Source organism: Lissotriton vulgaris, chromosome 1_1, assembly GCF_964263255.1.
Source record: "Lissotriton vulgaris chromosome 1_1, aLisVul1.2, whole genome shotgun sequence".
In the NCBI taxonomy this organism is placed as follows: domain Eukaryota; kingdom Metazoa; phylum Chordata; class Amphibia; order Caudata; family Salamandridae; genus Lissotriton; species Lissotriton vulgaris.
The window spans coordinates 77,918,744-77,936,309 of record NC_141685.1 but is presented as its reverse complement, the minus strand read 5'-3'; positions in this window follow the sequence as shown (position 1 = coordinate 77,936,309).

The window sequence follows — 17,566 nt, the reverse complement described above, 5'->3', positions numbered from 1 at the left end:
ATAGAAGTAATACAATAGTAAAGTTTGTACGTCCCCGACTCTGCCAAATCTTGGTTCCCTGCCAATATATTCGGCAACCCAGGGCTCTCTAAAACTAACCACCACACAATCCCCCTCTAGATCTTTCTTACCATAACCTATCCAATCCACCCTCCTAACGTTAAGTATTTCAGGGTTTAAATTAGGAGGGAGTGGCCGATTTTTGTTAAGCCAAAATGTGACCTTATTATAAAGATCCTTGTGTGTTTCCCTCTTGCCATCTACGAGTGGAGCCACGCCAGTTAAAACAATTGTATATGGCACTGACTCCGGTGGAAGGTTCACACACTGTTTCTTTGGGATAGGTTTACCAATGGGCTGATGAGTGGTGTTTTTGTCCCTGGCTGGTATTGGATTGTTCTGTACCTGCTGGTTTTTGATAGGCTTAGGCCTTGCAGGATTCTCTGTGGAGGCTATTTTCTTGAGAGCGGGTCCTGTTTTTTGCGGGGCCTTTGATGATGAGGCTCCCACTTGTGAATTATTACCCCCCGCTTTATTACTATTTGTCACAACCGTGGGTTTCGGATTGGACAGGACGGGTGGGGACAATCCAGCTCTTGCTAAGCTGGAGAGAGTTTTATCCAAAGTCGCTATATTTTCCTTTACTAACAGGTCTAAGGTGTCCAATTTTGTATTTAACAACCTTGTCCTTTCAAAAAGGGGTAAAAGAAGAGATTTGAATAACAACTCAATTTTAGCCAAAAATATTTCTTCTGTTATGCTAATCATAGTCATAGTCTCGCCCCCCCCTTGCTGGCTAGAAACGTTAATATTGGGTAGCTGTGGGGGCGAAACTATAGCATTAACCACCCCCTCTGTTTGTTCCTCCAAGTCTGGTGAGGCAACCCTCTTACGTTTCCCAGGATTCTGAGTCGGTGTCAGTTCTAATACAGAAGGAGAATCGATAGGATCATTGCTAATGTTAAGTTTTGGAGAATCTGAGAGACCAGTATTATCCCCAGTCTGATCTAGACAGATGGTCCCACTGTTGGGTAGGTTCACATGTGCAGTATTAAAAACATTTTCCTGGTTGGTATTCATAATCTCCTCGTTTTGAGTCTCAATAACAGGAGCTAACATCACATCTACATTGCTATCCATATTCAACGTGGAGAGTGGGACAGGGGAGATAGCCTCGCTTATTTTACCCAGTGAAGAACGCTTGCCGGTGATAATATCAAGCGAGAGGCGTTTTTCAACTAAAGCGATCTCCTTCTCTAAAATGGCTGTTGAGCGTTTAAAAAATTGGTCGATTGTACCAGTAAATGTACCATTAGAGGTGGAGACCTGAACCTGCCTCTCCTTACCAGATCTTAAAGTCATTTTTGTTAACCTTTCCAGGTTATAATAGGTATGAATATGACCAACCCTAATAGGCGATAAAGCCACACAAGACGAAATGTTTAAATGTACAATAAAAGGGACTTTAACAACGCTAAAAACGTTAATAATACAAATAATGTCAGGAGGGAAATATTAATAGTGAGGCCCAGCCCGGCCTCCTCCGGCCCCGGACGGCCACAGACGGTCCCGCCCTTGTCCCGGGCTTCTCCCGGCGCCCTCCCGCGCGCTCCCGCGCTGCGGGAGTTGTGGATCCTTTTAAAGGTTATGCCGAGGGGGCGTGGCCGGCAGGGAGAGGAGCCCAGCTGGAGACGGGCGCGCGGAGACTCCTGGACAACGGAGTCCTCCGCTCTGCCTCGCAGCCCTGCCGGTGTCGATGTCACAGAAAGGAATGCCCCAAGTTCGAAAACCGCCTCAACCACGAAGCGGGACCCGCGGAGCGGGTCCGGCGAGGCGTGGGAGGCACCAGGAAGGTTCAAAGCCAGGGAGTAAGCAGGTAATCCTTGGAGCACGGCGTCAGGAAAAGCGTCCACTGTTCGAGCCTGGAAGTGCTCGTTATGAGCAGCTGGGGTGGGGGCGCGGCCGGCAGGGAGAGGAGCCCAGCTGGAGACGGGCGCGCGGAGACTCCTGGACAACGGAGTCCTCCGCTCTGCCTCGCAGCCCTGCCGGTGTCGATGTCACAGAAAGGAATGCCCCAAGTTCGAAAACCGCCTCAACCACGAAGCGGGACCCGCGGAGCGGGTCCGGCGAGGCGTGGGAGGCACCAGGAAGGTTCAAAGCCAGGGAGTAAGCAGGTAATCCTTGGAGCACGGCGTCAGGAAAAGCGTCCACTGTTCGAGCCTGGAAGTGCTCGTTATGAGCAGCTGGGGTGGGGGCGCGGCCGGCAGGGAGAGGAGCCCAGCTGGAGACGGGCGCGCGGAGACTCCTGGACAACGGAGTCCTCCGCTCTGCCTCGCAGCCCTGCCGGTGTCGATGTCACAGAAAGGAATGCCCCAAGTTCGAAAACCGCCTCAACCACGAAGCGGGACCCGCGGAGCGGGTCCGGCGAGGCGTGGGAGGCACCAGGAAGGTTCAAAGCCAGGGAGTAAGCAGGTAATCCTTGGAGCGCGGCGTCAGGAAAAGCGTCCACTGTTCGAGCCTGGAAGTGCTCGTTATGAGCAGCTGGGGTGGGGGCGCGGCCGGCAGGGAGAGGAGCCCAGCTGGAGACGGGCGCGCGGAGACTCCTGGACAACGGAGTCCTCCGCTCTGCCTCGCAGCCCTGCCGGTGTCGATGTCACAGAAAGGAATGCCCCAAGTTCGAAAACCGCCTCAACCACGAAGCGGGACCCGCGGAGCGGGTCCGGCGAGGCGTGGGAGGCACCAGGAAGGTTCAAAGCCAGGGAGTAAGCAGGTAATCCTTGGAGCGCGGCGTCAGGAACCACAACAACAACAGACAACCACACACACAACCACACATACAAAGTACACATAATTAAATACGCTAAAATTGATCGTAAAATGCATGCACTTATAAAACCCTCCGTTGCCCCAATTAAGGTAAAATTATTTTACTAAAACTCATTGAAAAGGACAGAGATAAGTGCCTTCACTCTTTGCATACATTTCCCAATAGCAGCGGCAATATCTAAATGGATCATTTCAGTCACCAAAGTTATAGCCTGGGTCCTAGATTTAATATCATATTTCTTAAATATCGGTTTTAAAAACATAATTCGTACATCTAGAAACTTCAGGCAATCTAATAAAATATGTAACAAGTCACATGAGGTTCCCACAGTGCAAATGCATCTTCCCTTCTTATCAATCATTGAGCTTTTTACCACATTATTTCCATAGCACTAATTGACAATCAGGTAACCTATCAATGTAGGGAGAACATTGTTCATTTTTCCATGTGTCAATCATAAAGAGCACTGAGATCTTATTAGCGAGGTGATTTTGGTCCTGTGCCTTAGATATTTCCTTCCCCAACATTCTAAGTACTTTCTTATCAATACTAATCGCATAGGTGATGAGGCACAGTTTAACCATCATCATACCACATAGCTCCTTCATGATCGCCATAGTCTCTCGTGCGCATTTTAATTTGCTATTCTGTATTTCGTTTTTACACCACTGTGATATTTTGGTGTTCTCGCCTACTCCTACGGAACAAGGAAAACAGCAGGGCGGCCAATACACATCTCTGCCGCAACCCATTTCCAATCTCAATGCTCCCAGATAAACTTCCATATATATCAAAAATTATCTCGCCCAGTCCTTAGTATGGAGTATTTGAATCAGACTTAACAAATCTTTTGGGATATAGTAGCTAGTTAAGGCCTCCCACAACAGCTCCCGGTCCACCAGTTCGACAGCTTCGCGGTAGTCCACAAAACAGCAGAATAAACTTCCCCGCGTTTCAATTGACTTCCGCGCTATGGCCCAGAGAGCAAAGCAATGGTCAATTGTGGAGTGGCCTGTTTTAAACCTCCCCTGTTCTGGGGTATAATCTGGTTTTGCTCCGCCCAATCTTTAAGTAAACCTAATATGGCTTTTGCAAAGACTTTTTCCCATATGTCTAGTAGTGTGGCTCACTGGTTAGAGGCGGCAGACCCGAGAGCAGAGGACGGCCCGGGACCAGGGTTCGATTCCCGGCGCGGCAGGTTTCTGGACCAGGGTCAGCGGACTCGATAATTCTCTCGCCTCGGTGCCCACTCTGATCAGCGATCACACTCGGCAACTCTGGGCATTAGCTTGCCTCATCTTCACTAACGGCCCCACCAGACCGCCGGGGATGCCTGGTCTCACCCTGGAGATACCCATTAAGGGACCATCTCTCAGGGAAGCCAGGAAGGGTTTTGCAGCGGTCGAAGCGCCTTGGGACCCTCCGGGTAAGTAGTGCGCTATATAAATGCCTATACATTTACAGATTTATTAACCTATAGTTCTTCGGTAGTTTTAGGTCGCCCTTCTTATGTATTGGTCTTATAATTGCACCCCTCCAGCTTTCTGGTACAATTCCTGTTTCCAAGATTACAAAAAACTCAGCCCACCAATCTGGTCTAATCTTTATTATCACTGCCGGAAGAATATCTGGGCCTGCAGCGCGGGTAAGCTTCAAACTTGCTATAATTTTCTTTATACAGCTTGAGGTAAAGTCTTCTTTTATGTCAACCCTCAGCTGTGGCCAAACTGGCATCCTTGACTCTTCTTGGATAGGCCATTTCCCATATATTTCTCCCAGGGAGCCCACCCATTCATCTTCAGGGACCATACAGTCTAGAGAACCTGCTTTTCTACCCACACTTTCTTGGACTAATTTCCAAAATCCTTTGACATCTCTAGTTTCAATTACCTCCAACATATTTGCCCAGCACTTATCTTTACAGGTTCTTTTTTTGTTCCGAATTTGTGTTTTGTATTTTGACCTTAGTAACTGGAGGGACAGAGATAATTCCAGATTAAACCTGACTCTTAATCTTCTCGTCTTCTGCCTGATCTGTGCCTTGGCTACCCGGCATTCACCGTCAAACAAGGTGTTCACATTTTTATTAACACTATGGCTCCCAGGTCCTGCCTTTCTTAATTTAAAATGTCTTAAGGTGTCCACCAGCTTGCCTATGGTGGATTCAAACTAGGTAAATCCATTTCTTAATTGAATTTCTTCTACAGGAATAGCCTGCTGGGTTTGCTTTAATTTCTCGATATATTCCTCTGTTATACTAGTTGTCAACCGTTTTGGATAATCCACATGTACCTGCAAAACCCTTTCTCTATTTTTGCTTCTTTATAGATGTAATTCTGCCCTCAATGGATAATGGTCGCTACCTTTCATTTTCATCACCTCAAAATGTTTAATTAGCCCAAAGCACCAGGCCTGACAAAACACATAATCTATTGGGCAGAGTTGCTGGCCCCTCAAAAAAGTGTGTCCTGCTGGCCGATCTGGCTGCATTCTCCCATTTACGCATACCATGCCCAGTGAACCCACCAGCTGAGTAAAAGTTGCATCCTTTGGCGAGAGCTCTCCTCTAGGGAAAATGGCTACTTTGATATTATAAGATTCTAAAAATTCCTTGTGCCAATTATCCACCCTTTGGGGGTCTAATCTATGATTAAAATCACCTAACACCAATAATATATCCTTCTGATACTTTACGCTAACAGACTCTAAATCTTCTTTCAGTTTTCCCAAATTCACCTTATATTCATTGTCCTTTCCCTTCTGTATATAAACTTTTCTAATACACATTCCATCAAAGATGAGATCCGACTTCTGCAGTAGGACCCTACAGCCTAATGCCCAATCACAATGTAGTTTCAAATTCTGAACCTTCCCAGCTATCTGTGTGGAACTCTGCATTAGTTGGCCCCCAATGGCCTCCCCAGAGTATTTTTCTTTGCTGCTTTAGAGTGTTGGGCGAAACCTTCTGTAACTAGGGTTGCTAGGGTATCGTCACACAGCCAAGTCTCCTGTGTAGGCAGACAATATCATCACTCTTAATGAATTTATCAAAATTATTCTGAGTCGATATTTTCTTATAGCCATTTATATTCCATGATAGAACTGATAGGCTGTGTGACGACCCATGCTCCTAGTCAATTTCACTCAGGAACCCCTCCTCTTCTTACTCCCTAAATTCTGGGGATGCTAGGACATTAAACATATTTCCAGCAAATATATCTGTAGTATCTTGCAAATTCGTTATCAGTTATAGTTATTGCAAGATCCTCCTTCTTATTCCAACTTGAGTTGATTGACCTTATCTGCCGTAACCCTAGTCCAGCATGATTCGTAAGGAAGTGCTGCCCCTGGAATTCCTCCCTTTTTACCAATCTAATCCCCTCCTTTTGCAGCTTATTTTTGGCACTTTCTGCAGCGGCTTTCACCAAGGCAGAGTAGAAGAGGAGCTTGGTCACATCACCCCCTTTGCTATTTGTAACAAACCCTACTTCTCTAAGGTCCTCTGTGCCAGTGCTGCTGAGGCTTGCACATTTTGACATGGAGAATATAAGTTGTGATCGATTTAGTGGGTTTAATTTCCTGGCTTTTTTCCGCCTTTGCCCTGGCTGGAAGGTTCTAGGAAAACCCATAAATCGGGGGTACAATCTTGCCTTACGCCGTGGATGTCTCCCATTAATCGGGCTTCCCTTCTCTTTGTTGGAATGTTTCCCTAATCTTTTTCTTTGGTGGTCTTACTACGTCTAGGATTTCCAGGTCCCAATTGTGTAGTTATCCTCAATTTTGCACCTTTCCCCTCTTTCTCCTTTTTCCGTTTCGTTGTTGGTGCCAGACTACTTTTAATGATCTTTGATCTTTCTAGCCTATTCCAAGGTTCTTCTCGTTCGTGTATTGGCTTTGCATTATACTCCTTTGATCTTTGCATTATTTCCCTCTCTTGACATTCTTGTTCCTTCCTTTCTCCTTTCACTCTTCTCACCTTCCTTACATGATGTCTTATTTGTTGTCTTATTCTAAGGGCGATCTCCACTTCCCCCTTGACCTCGGGAATCCACTCATGTAATATCTCCTTTCACCCCATTTCCTCACAATCATTGGCCGTTGGGATATTTGTACAGTTGGTTCCTCTTTCTTTACCTTGGGAGCCCTTAACAAAGCTACCTCTTCATCCTTCACGGCCTAACGCATCCTGTTCCCCACCAATCGGTCTAACTAATGCCGGCATTAACCCTCTGATTTGTGTCAACTCTCCCAACATTGCTTTCGACTGCTCCCCTGGAACATTCTTGGCGAAGAGGACAGCCGTGGATTCAAAGAAACCCCAGAGATGTTAAATATGGTCTGGTTTGGAGAGGCTAGACCAACCTCGCCCATGGACTCAGAGGTTGGGTAGGCCTCGGCACTTGACTCCTTGTCCCTCACATCCTTCCCCTTGATATGTCTTCCCAAAAAGTCTTTGATTGAGTTAGACACTGATGAACCACCTTTTAATTGCAGTGTTAGTGTCATGGATTGTACATTCCTTGCTACTTGTTTTTTCCTTCCAGTGGCTCACTCATCGCCCCTTTTGATTTACCTACTCCGCTCCCTTCACCTGCCACTGGAATGTTCATCTCATTCTTTTTCCCGGTTTTTATAGTCTTACGGGTTATTGCTTTGGACGGTGCCATCTTTTAGATTTCCTTCTTCGTTACTCGCACTCTGGCCTCAGGTCACCAATCCTATAGCCTGTTTTAAATGCTACTTCCCTATTCCAATCCTCCGCTGGGATTAGATCACGAGGCCCCTTTTGCCAATACCAATTCAATAACCTGTACCCATGTGACTAGCGCCATCGCTTTTGGGTTAGTTTTAATGTCCTTGATTATTAAGAAAAACAATTACAGCCCTTCCATATTTTAAACCTATGTAGGGCAACTGCTCCTCACTTACCTCTGTTTCACGGTTTGCCGCTGTGTACTCCGCTCTTCCAGCCCCCTGCTACCGTCGGCTAATTGTCTGCCCAGGTGCTGTCACCAACTCCAACTTAGCTAGTGCCTACAGCACTTCATAGGGCCTGTGTTTTTTTTTAAAGTTTAATTTTAAGGTTAATGTGCCGGGTGGCAGGCTTTTGCCGCCTCAAGCTTCTCAGCTAAACTCTGGACCAGCAAGAGCAGAGCGGGTGCAGGTACAGGATCCCCGGGATAAACGGGCACGCGCACGCAAACACAAGCGCATGCGCGTGAGATCCAATACGTCGGCTTCAGGCGTCCGGTGTCCAATGCTTCCTGGGGCGCGAGCAAATATGATTGTGCGCGCGGTAACTGGAACAGAGTGTATGGAGAGGGAATATGATCAGCTCTCTATGCCTCAGTACCTTGTCCCAAATATTTAGTGTTAGGGCCGCCGGAGTACTTGAGTGGCTCAAGACTGCTGTGTGCGGACCCGATCGCTGGCAGCACCCTGGAGTATGTATGTATAAATCAGATTATATTGGAAGTAACCTGCAATATAGTGGCATGCAGCACCCTGCCATAGAGTAGGATTTCTCATAGTATTCTATTTCCTGGCACAATAATGGTGCTAGTCTTTTAACTGGCAGAAGAACAACACTGACCATACATTTTCCTGGGTTTATCTTTAAAATGATGTACACATTAGGAATGGCATTTTGTTCTGCTGGAATAATAACACAAGTTATCTTGCACTCTGCTATGATGTTGCATAGATTGTTGGCTGCAATGCATTCCATGTTTCATTCAAACATGCTTTCTACAGGGCACATACATGATTTGCTGCTGTAGAGAAATAATGCTTCTGTGTACTGTGGCAGACTCCGAAATATTGAAAAACGTCATGATTTCTCTTTCAGCATTTCCTAGTAAAATCTTTCACTTTTTGACTCATACATTTGGCAGAAACATAACTTAGTACCATTAAAATAGTAGGCATGGGCGGAAAATCCGTTCCGCTCGCGGATTTTGCGGATTTTCAGGAAATCCGCAATCCGCGAGATTTGCGAATTTCCTGCAAAATCCGCAAATCCGCGAGCAGCGGATTTTGCTCGCACTGCTCGCACTGTTCGCGTGAGTTCGCGCCCCGCGAATAAGTGCGAAATTGCAGAAATACGATTTAAGCAAAACTGAAAGTAACTACTTACCAGGTTCAAAAGTTCAGGCACATCATTAGTAGCCATTTCCTGTAGTGCTTCCTGAGGGGCCCCTCCAGAGTTCAGTTGCCAGTTGAAACTATTATGTGACCCTGCTCTGAACCTCAGAATAGTTACACATATGCCACAAAGGTCATGAATTACAGCTAAGGGAGACAAGCAGGAGCCAGGCTGGAAGTTAAAATCCATTAATCAGCCCCTAATTCATTATTGTCAGTTGGGGCAGGGCAGGTGTTGTAACTAATTTTGCAACAATGAAAGCACTTAGCAAGTGCAAAAGATCACTAATCAGGGCGCACTAAGGAAGCAGGTGCCAGCTAAAAAAATATTCTGTGACACATTAATCAGCCCCAAATTAATTCAGGTCACTTGAGGCAGGGAAGGTGTGCTTTGCTTTGCCGAAAATAATGTACACTGGACAACCAGAGGGTGTGGTGATGAAACAGAGGGTGGCATGGGTGGGCCAGAGGGTGGCATGAGTAGTCAGAGAGTGGCAGTGGTGACAGAGAGTGGCAGTGATGAAGAAGAGTGTCCCAAACAGGTTGGGCACGTAGAAACAACAAGTTCGCAAAACTTGCGACCCGACAGGTAAGTTCGCAAATTGCGAAATTGTAAAAACCCTCGCGAACTGGCAGAAACACGGGCGAACACAAAAAAAAAAAAAATCCGCAAATTCGCGGGAATTCGCGGATTTTGCGGATTGCGAGTTCGCAAATCCGCAAATTCGCGGATTGCCAATCCGCAAAATCCGCTCATGCTTATAAAATAGTTGTGATGGGGAACATTCATGTGGGGTTAGGACTGGCTCGACCAGAGTGCTTCCTGACTTGGAGGAGTTTGGAGTTGACCGCCTTGCCTGGTCCGGTGTGGAACCAAGCCAGCGATGCTTTGCTGCAGGTTCATTTGTCCTGATAGCTGGTCAACAGTGAGGAGGAGGAGGTGAAGAGCTGGCTAAGTGTGCCATGAGGCTGGCATTTCAGTACATCCCTGAGAAGTGAGCTTTGAGTCGATGTAGTGTTCCTCTTATACCACGTGCAATTCACCCTCTCCAAAGCCTCAAGAATTCCTGGGTGTGAAGGGCGGCTGATTCTGATTGGGTGCTTGATAGTTTTCCAGAAACTCATGTTCTTGATTGTTCATGTTTGTCAGTAGTCAATGAAACACGCCCAGGGGTTTTATCTCTTGAGTTGACTCAAGCTGCAATAAAAGTTTCTTTCCCATTGCAAAAAAATATGAACGGCTGACAAGCCTCTTTCTGTCAAAGAATGGAAGGGCTGGGGAACTGTCAGTCATCTCACTGCTAAGCAGAGCAGTGTCATGCTTCACCCTCACTCAGGCCTCTGATTTTAACTAACATCGCTTAGATCACTGGGACTTTAGAACCCATCCTTTTAATGAGAAAAACAAAACTACAAGTCCCATAAGCAATAGTGGTGAAAGGTGTCACGCATGACCTGGAGCAACATCCGATTCAGCACATCCAGTTCCATTTTTTAAGTATTTGACACAATATTGAATTTATTGCCTTTGTTTTTTATGGTCATGAGTCCCCAGAATACTAAAAACATGTCTTTTATTTTCAGGGTCAATTAAGTAATGGTCACCAGCTTGGAAGCTCTGTTAATCTTCAGTATTTGTCATTGATCTCCATGTGTGGCTGGTTTCGGTCTGCTCCCTGCATCGATCCTGATAACTAACACAGGTAAGGAGCTTGTAGCAGCAACATGATAACCCCATACTCGTCTGTAAGAAGTGCGCTCGGAGGCATGTATCCGATCATTTTTGTGAAACAAGCAAGGACCAATATTTACTATGTACATTTGTTAAAATAAAACACAATCAAACCACAGTATACAGTTCCGGAGGTTTAGTCCCAGAGACATTATCTGTAACTGAACGCAGACACCCTAGGAAGCATGTGCTTTTAAGGCAAGTTGCGTTCACTCACCTGAAGGTGACCTGCTTCATCATTGGGCTATACTCCTCACCAGGCCGGCACTACAATGCCTGGTGGGCACCACCAGAGGGCACTTTGTCTGAGATCTTTTATTAAGTACGCCGGATGAGCATAGTAGGACAGAGGATGTTGTGTCATAAGATGTGAGATTGGTGAAAGTCTGAATATAAAATCAACTATCGACCCGTTGCCACAATATAGTTAATGTGATCTTCCTGGTCCATGTTGAGATTAAAAACAGTGGCAGAGAAATTGAAGAACTAATGGCCCCTATCACTGTGTGAAAGTGTCGATCACCTGTGGACCTGCTGGTAAGCTGGGGTCTATACTTCAGGTCAACTTTTTTCATGCCTTGTGTAGTCATGGAGCAATCTGTTGGCATTTCATCAGGACCAAATATGGGAATATGGGTAAATGTGACCTAATCTTCTCCACAGCGTGAGGAGCTCTGTAACTCAAAGCCCCGCACCGTGCATAGGTGATAAGGTGCCTATTAACATCTTACTACCACAGGTGAGCACTCTCTAACATAGTGTAATTTTAAGCAAAGGTGCACCACAACAAGGACAAGTGTAAACTAAGGTCTTCTAGTTTACACACAAGATATATTAAAAAAAAAAAAAAACTTTTCATATGAAACCGGACAATTTTTTTCTCAAAAAAGATTTTTCTTTATTCATTCCAAATGTTAAAGGACACAGCCGACGCGTTTCGTCCCTACGGGGACTTCTTCAGGGCTGTATTACAACAAGACAAAAAACATATAAATACATTATTAAAAATGTAAAGTATTTGCAAGCTCAGCCGAGCTACAAATTATTACATACTTAAAAACAAATGCATGTCAGTGTCAACATGTCATGGGCATGTTTTCTACAAAGATCTATAGTATATTTAGAACATCAGGTTAAGGTTAGTATTGGCAATCAAACAGAAAAAGGAAGAGAAACCCCTAGCGTGATTGTGTACAATTTACATGTCCTATCATACAATTCATCTCATGGACATTATAATATTCTTGACAAAATAGCCAAATCGACCTTAAGCATATTGAATTGGAGAGGTAATGTTACAATCAGGTCATAACTTCTAAGTAGTTGTTTAACAGTTCAGTGTTGTTAACGGTTGGACAACAGGAAACATATCTACTGGAATTACAAAGCACATATTTCTAAGGGAAGCAAGAATCCTAAGAGATTTAAGAGGAGGAGAATGTAACAAAGATGGTAGTGAAAGAGAAATAGTTGTTGAAAGAACCAAACACATGTGAGTCAGAAATAGTTCATGGATAACCCACACCTGGAAGTCAGCATTTCCAGAACAATTAGTGCGCCGAATGGAGACCTACCAAGATAAGTGGAAGCTCCTTAAGCGCAACGATGTTGTGTTGGAGAAGTCCAGCTACGACTTCTATGGCCAAATCGTGTGTGGTCACAGGATCACTGGTTCAAAACCATCAAGTGTTTCGTATGAATCAATAAATCTGACGGAAGCGAAAAATAAACATAAAAATAATGAGGAGTACTGGACCAACTATACCTTAGAAGAAACGCGTCGGCTGTGTCCTTTAACATTTGGAATGAATAAAGAAAAATCTTTTTTGAGAAAAAAATTGTCCGGTTTCATATGAAAAGTTTTTTTTTTTTAATATATCTTGTGTGTAAACTAGAAGTCCTTAGTTTACACTTGTCCTTGTTGTGGTGCACCTTTGCTTAAAATTACGTTTTGCATCTCAAAGTTCTATAGAGAACTGCCATTGTGATGGTGGGTGGTTGTCAGTGTGCACACTACTCCCTCGGTGATATTTAGAGGGGAAATATTAATTGGGCTATTGTGGTCAGGTGCATCTTAAAGAAAGGTTCCACCATCCAACCTGTTTCTTTACTCTCTAACATAGTGCACTAGTTACGGTAACCCTCCTAAAATTCACGACATATTGACTCATCCAATAGCGAGGACGCTGCATCAGAGGGCGACTGGTTTGAAAAGCACATGCTTCCCATGGTGTTCAGTTAGAGATAATGTTAGTGGGACTGAACCTCCGGAACAGTATACTGTGAGTTGATTTATATGAAGAATGTGTATACTGGACTGTCATTTTCCTCGTCATCTCTTGTGATATGTAAAATAAAACACAACATACCTGGAGGCCAATACATCTATCATACATTTAATGCAAAAATAGCAAAAGGCCAAGCAAACTAACAAGTGACAATTGTCTTTGCAATGGACGAGAGCATCCACCCTAAAGCAAGTTGGAATATACAATGCTAATGCTACACAATGTATTTTTATACACTTTTCTCCTAATACAAGTCAATGAAACATGAACACGTGATAGAAACAGTTACTGAAACGACACTAATGAGTAGGAGGCAGGATCTTCTCTCGAGAGGAATGTGAGGAGTCCATGAGGTGCAGATCAAAGATACAGACAAGCTGCAGAATTCACTGTTTCTGGAAATAACACTTCTGTTTGTCAATATTCAATTTACTACAAGATGCAGGAAAGTGTGCAGATGGACATCACTAAATAAAATGGTTCTGAGCCTAGAATCATGTAACTTTGCAGGCATATTAAGGTGAAAAGTCACCTCAAATTAATATAAGAATATTGTAATTTGGTAATGTAATATATCAGTGCACGTTGGTGCATTCATGTGTAAACAATTATCGGCATTAAAAAAACCAGTATATCCAGTTATGCTTTCTCAATTCCTTCTTCCCATTCTCTATCATTTTTATACTATCAGCTTGATTGTTTAGGCATTTATTTTTTATAACTGCTTGTACCTCCGTTAGATCCTTATTAAATAGAGGGTAGAAGGGTTTTGTTGGAGACATTTGTTTACCCTCACCTTCACAATATGATATTTGGTCATGGTTGTTTCCAGTGTTCAATCTCACTATATCTGATGCATTTGTATTTGTTTTATACTTTTAGAAGCTTATTTCTTGCTTTCCGTATTTTTTTTCCTCTGTCTTTTTGATAGATGAACGTCCGGAGCTGCGTCTGTCATTGTTGATTGTGTCGAGCATAGGTTTATCACTTCTTGATCTTTTGTTTTATCATCTATTTTTTCTTTAACAACAACAGTATTGTCTTTACATTTTATTGTATCTTTAGAGGGGCAGTCGGTCTTGATGGCTTGAATTCCCACATTAGGAAAATTGCCTTTTACATCGTCAATTATTGTTTTTAAAATATCCGGAATGGTAGCCAGTTTGTTAATTAGTTGGGCACAACTACACTCTGCATACGTAGATATTGGCTGAGATTGTGCCCTTACTATTAGATTATTTTGTGTTATCTTCTGCTCAATTCCGGCAACAGAGGATGACGCAGCACTCAAGAGATCTATTTGGATCTCCTTTTTGTTGGACTGATATGTTAAAGCTTCCAGAGTTAATTGCGAGGTTTTGAAGAATTAATCCCAAATTGCTCCTGCGTTCCCACTTCCTGGTACCTGAGTACCTGGGTTATGGTGTTGCCCATTTATGAATGATAGGTCCTTATACTTCTCTTTTTGTGGTCCTTGAAAATCATGTCCTCGTCACAAGAATTAATGAATTGTGGACTACTATTCAAAACGTCTTTTTGATACGGAGTACTCCAACGCTGCAGAGTTTCTGGGTTGCTGTTGTATTCGTCCTTATTAATTTGAGATCCGTTATTTTGATTACATTTCGGCTTGTCCTGTTTTTAACTGAATTTATTTTAGGCAGAGTAAGATCCGATTTCAGTGGGGTATTGGCTTCCCTTATGATTTTCACCCCACCATTTAGTTCATTTGGAGCTTCTTGCTATGGTTGATTTATTTGGCCCAAATCAGATGGTTCCCCTATACCGTTAGCTTTTCTGATTTTTACTTGCACTTCTATTGGCATTGGCTGCCTAGTTTGTAGTAAGTGCTGAGTATCTCCCATTGTTAGATTTGTGCATTTTGGGTCCTCTTGTTGTGAACGACCAGTAAGTGGAATAGTACACATCTCTAGGTCCGTTATTTGACCCCAATGGTTGACTTGGTCCTTAGTTGAATTTGTCATTTGTTCGACTTCAGCTTCAGACTCAGGGTGGCCTCGTTCACTTACTCCTTGCTTAGGGGATATAATATTTGTTCTACTCAGTGGTTTAATTGGAGTTTGAAGAACACATGGGTTAGTTAGCAATGTTAGCATAGCACCAGTTGGATCTTTCATAAAATCAAACTTTGACGGCGACTTTCCCAGTTTCCCAAATGTATAGACCTTAGATGATTTAAAGGACTATATGTCACCTGTCTGTTTTATTTTAAACGTATCTAATATCGGTGTTTGTTGTATTTTTCTTTTCCTTTTGATAGGAGGGAAAGGTGGCCGCTCCTTTCCTGACCTCATAATACACCCTCTAAGGTGAAGAAGTCTTGCTTCTTTCAGAAAATCAAACGGGCCAGTGACAAGACCAAACGGTGCTTTGATAGGACAAAAACACCACCAAATACCTCCAGGGGAAAACACCCCCAAAGCACACCTCGGTACAGAATTCGCCGGTGCTGCTGGTTACTTATTTATTTAACTAATTAATTAATCAATTAATTAATATCTGGGCTCCCGGTTGGGATGTAGTCTAGGCATGCAGAGTAATTCAGGGGTCGAGGTGTGCTTCAACAGGGTCAAAGTCTATTGTCACTTTCCCCTTTGCATAATTTCTCAGATTTTGTATTACAGACTTATTACAGACTGAAATGGCTCAGCGACTTACGGACCGATCAACCTTAACTACTCGCCACATGCCACACACCTCTTGCCACTTGTCACTCACCACTCACTGTTCATTGCTTGTTCGTTGCTATTCATCGCTGTCAAGAGTACAAGGGAGAATGCTGGCAATCGTTCAAGAGCAAGAGCGGGATCCAGAGCCAGTCCACCTACAGACGGCAAATGTAGCACTTCCCTCCACTCCTCTGCTCAGCTCTGCTCTGCTCAATGCTTGGTGTATACGTAAAATCAGGCGGCAGTTCCCTGAGTTCTGAGGAATGATTGAAGCGTGCGATGTCGGACCATAGATGCGTCCATTCCTCATCGGAAATAAAACTGTGAATTAAGTCTTCCCACATAGACAAATACCGGGGGCGTGGGGAAAGCACTGTTTTAAGGAGGAAGCTATAGATAAATGAGATCATCCCTTTCATGTTAGCAGTCTTGGTGAGAAAGGCCTCAAATTTTGTGAGAGGTTGAGTAGCAGCCTCCCGTATCTGAGGTGTGAGGGCCCAGTGCATTAATTGGATATACTGATTTCTTTCCGTGTTCTTCAATACAAAGTCCCTTTTACATTGATCAAAAGTAAGGGGATCAAAATTGTGGAACAAATGTATTAGAGCTAAGTAGCCTCCCCTTCTCCAGGCATCAAAGGGTCCCTCATGTTGGGCCGGGGGGAAAGCTGGATTGAAATGGATTGGAGTGAATAGGGATGGAAAAGAAGTCCACCTGTCGTCGCCCGAAATTGAGTCCCATACTTTAGGAGTGGTGCGTGTGGGGCAGCTAAGGTCACCCTGGCAGCCGCCTGAAAGAGAAGGGAGGCTCCAGCTATTTCCCTATGGCACTCGCGTCTTTGGAGACTGCTTAGCCTATGGCTGATATTTTTAGGGATAATTATAAGAATTTCGAATTTAAATGGGACCCCCTTGTCTCCTTCCTCTCCCAGGGCCGTCCGTCTGCGGGTGTCCCTCCACCATCGAAGCCCGCCATCTCTTCCAGTTTTGATCACAATCCCAGTGTCGACCAACCTCTCGTTAGTATGAACACACCGCCACCACGGATGGGGTGGGGGGTGGATTTTTTTTGTGTTTTTTATCTTTGTTCCTTGTTAGATTCATAATTACTTATCCCATGTTAGGGTGAGTTTGTCCACGCTTTTTGGGTATTCCGCATACAACACCTCGGTGGAGCAACCTGGAGAAATTACCGTTACAAAAGGCCGTTAAGTTTTCTTTAGACCTATCTGCTGGCTTAGCAAAGTTGCATGATCTTCTTCTTTTTTTCTTTTTTATCTCTCTGTCTCAGCTCCGGTTCACTTAGAAGCTGTATCTTTCATTTGACTTATCTAATAAGAGGAGGATCTGGTTTATATTAATCAATGCACTTTGTCCACCTGTTATAATTCTGTTGAGGCTTTCTGATCCCCTGCGTGGGACCAAGTGATGATGTAATTTTTGCCTGTGGACTGTGGAAAAAAAAATTAATGAACACATTTTTGACATAAATCAGGTGTCAGGCCAAGACTCCTCTGTGCCTTGCAGCAGCCGCTGCACGAGCAGCACCACAAGCGACTTAGCACCGCGGTGCCGGCAGCGTCCGTTCCTGCCCCCAAAGCAGATCTGTGGAACTTAAAGCGCCCGTATAACCAGACGCGGGTGAAGCGGGAACCGGTCACAAAACAAACCCTGGCAGTCGTCCCAGGCTTCGCTCCGCTTGCTCGCCAACTCCTCTTCGGCTCGGCCCCTCGACTCTAATCGATACGCTCTGCACTCAACACCGAATCACAGGCCGACAACAAATGTGAACACCAACAGAGGGAAGAATTGTGTGTTTCCCCCAGTTAGTGAAAAAAAAACAGCATAAGTCTTGGATGCTTCTGCTGCACCCAGAGTCTTATGCG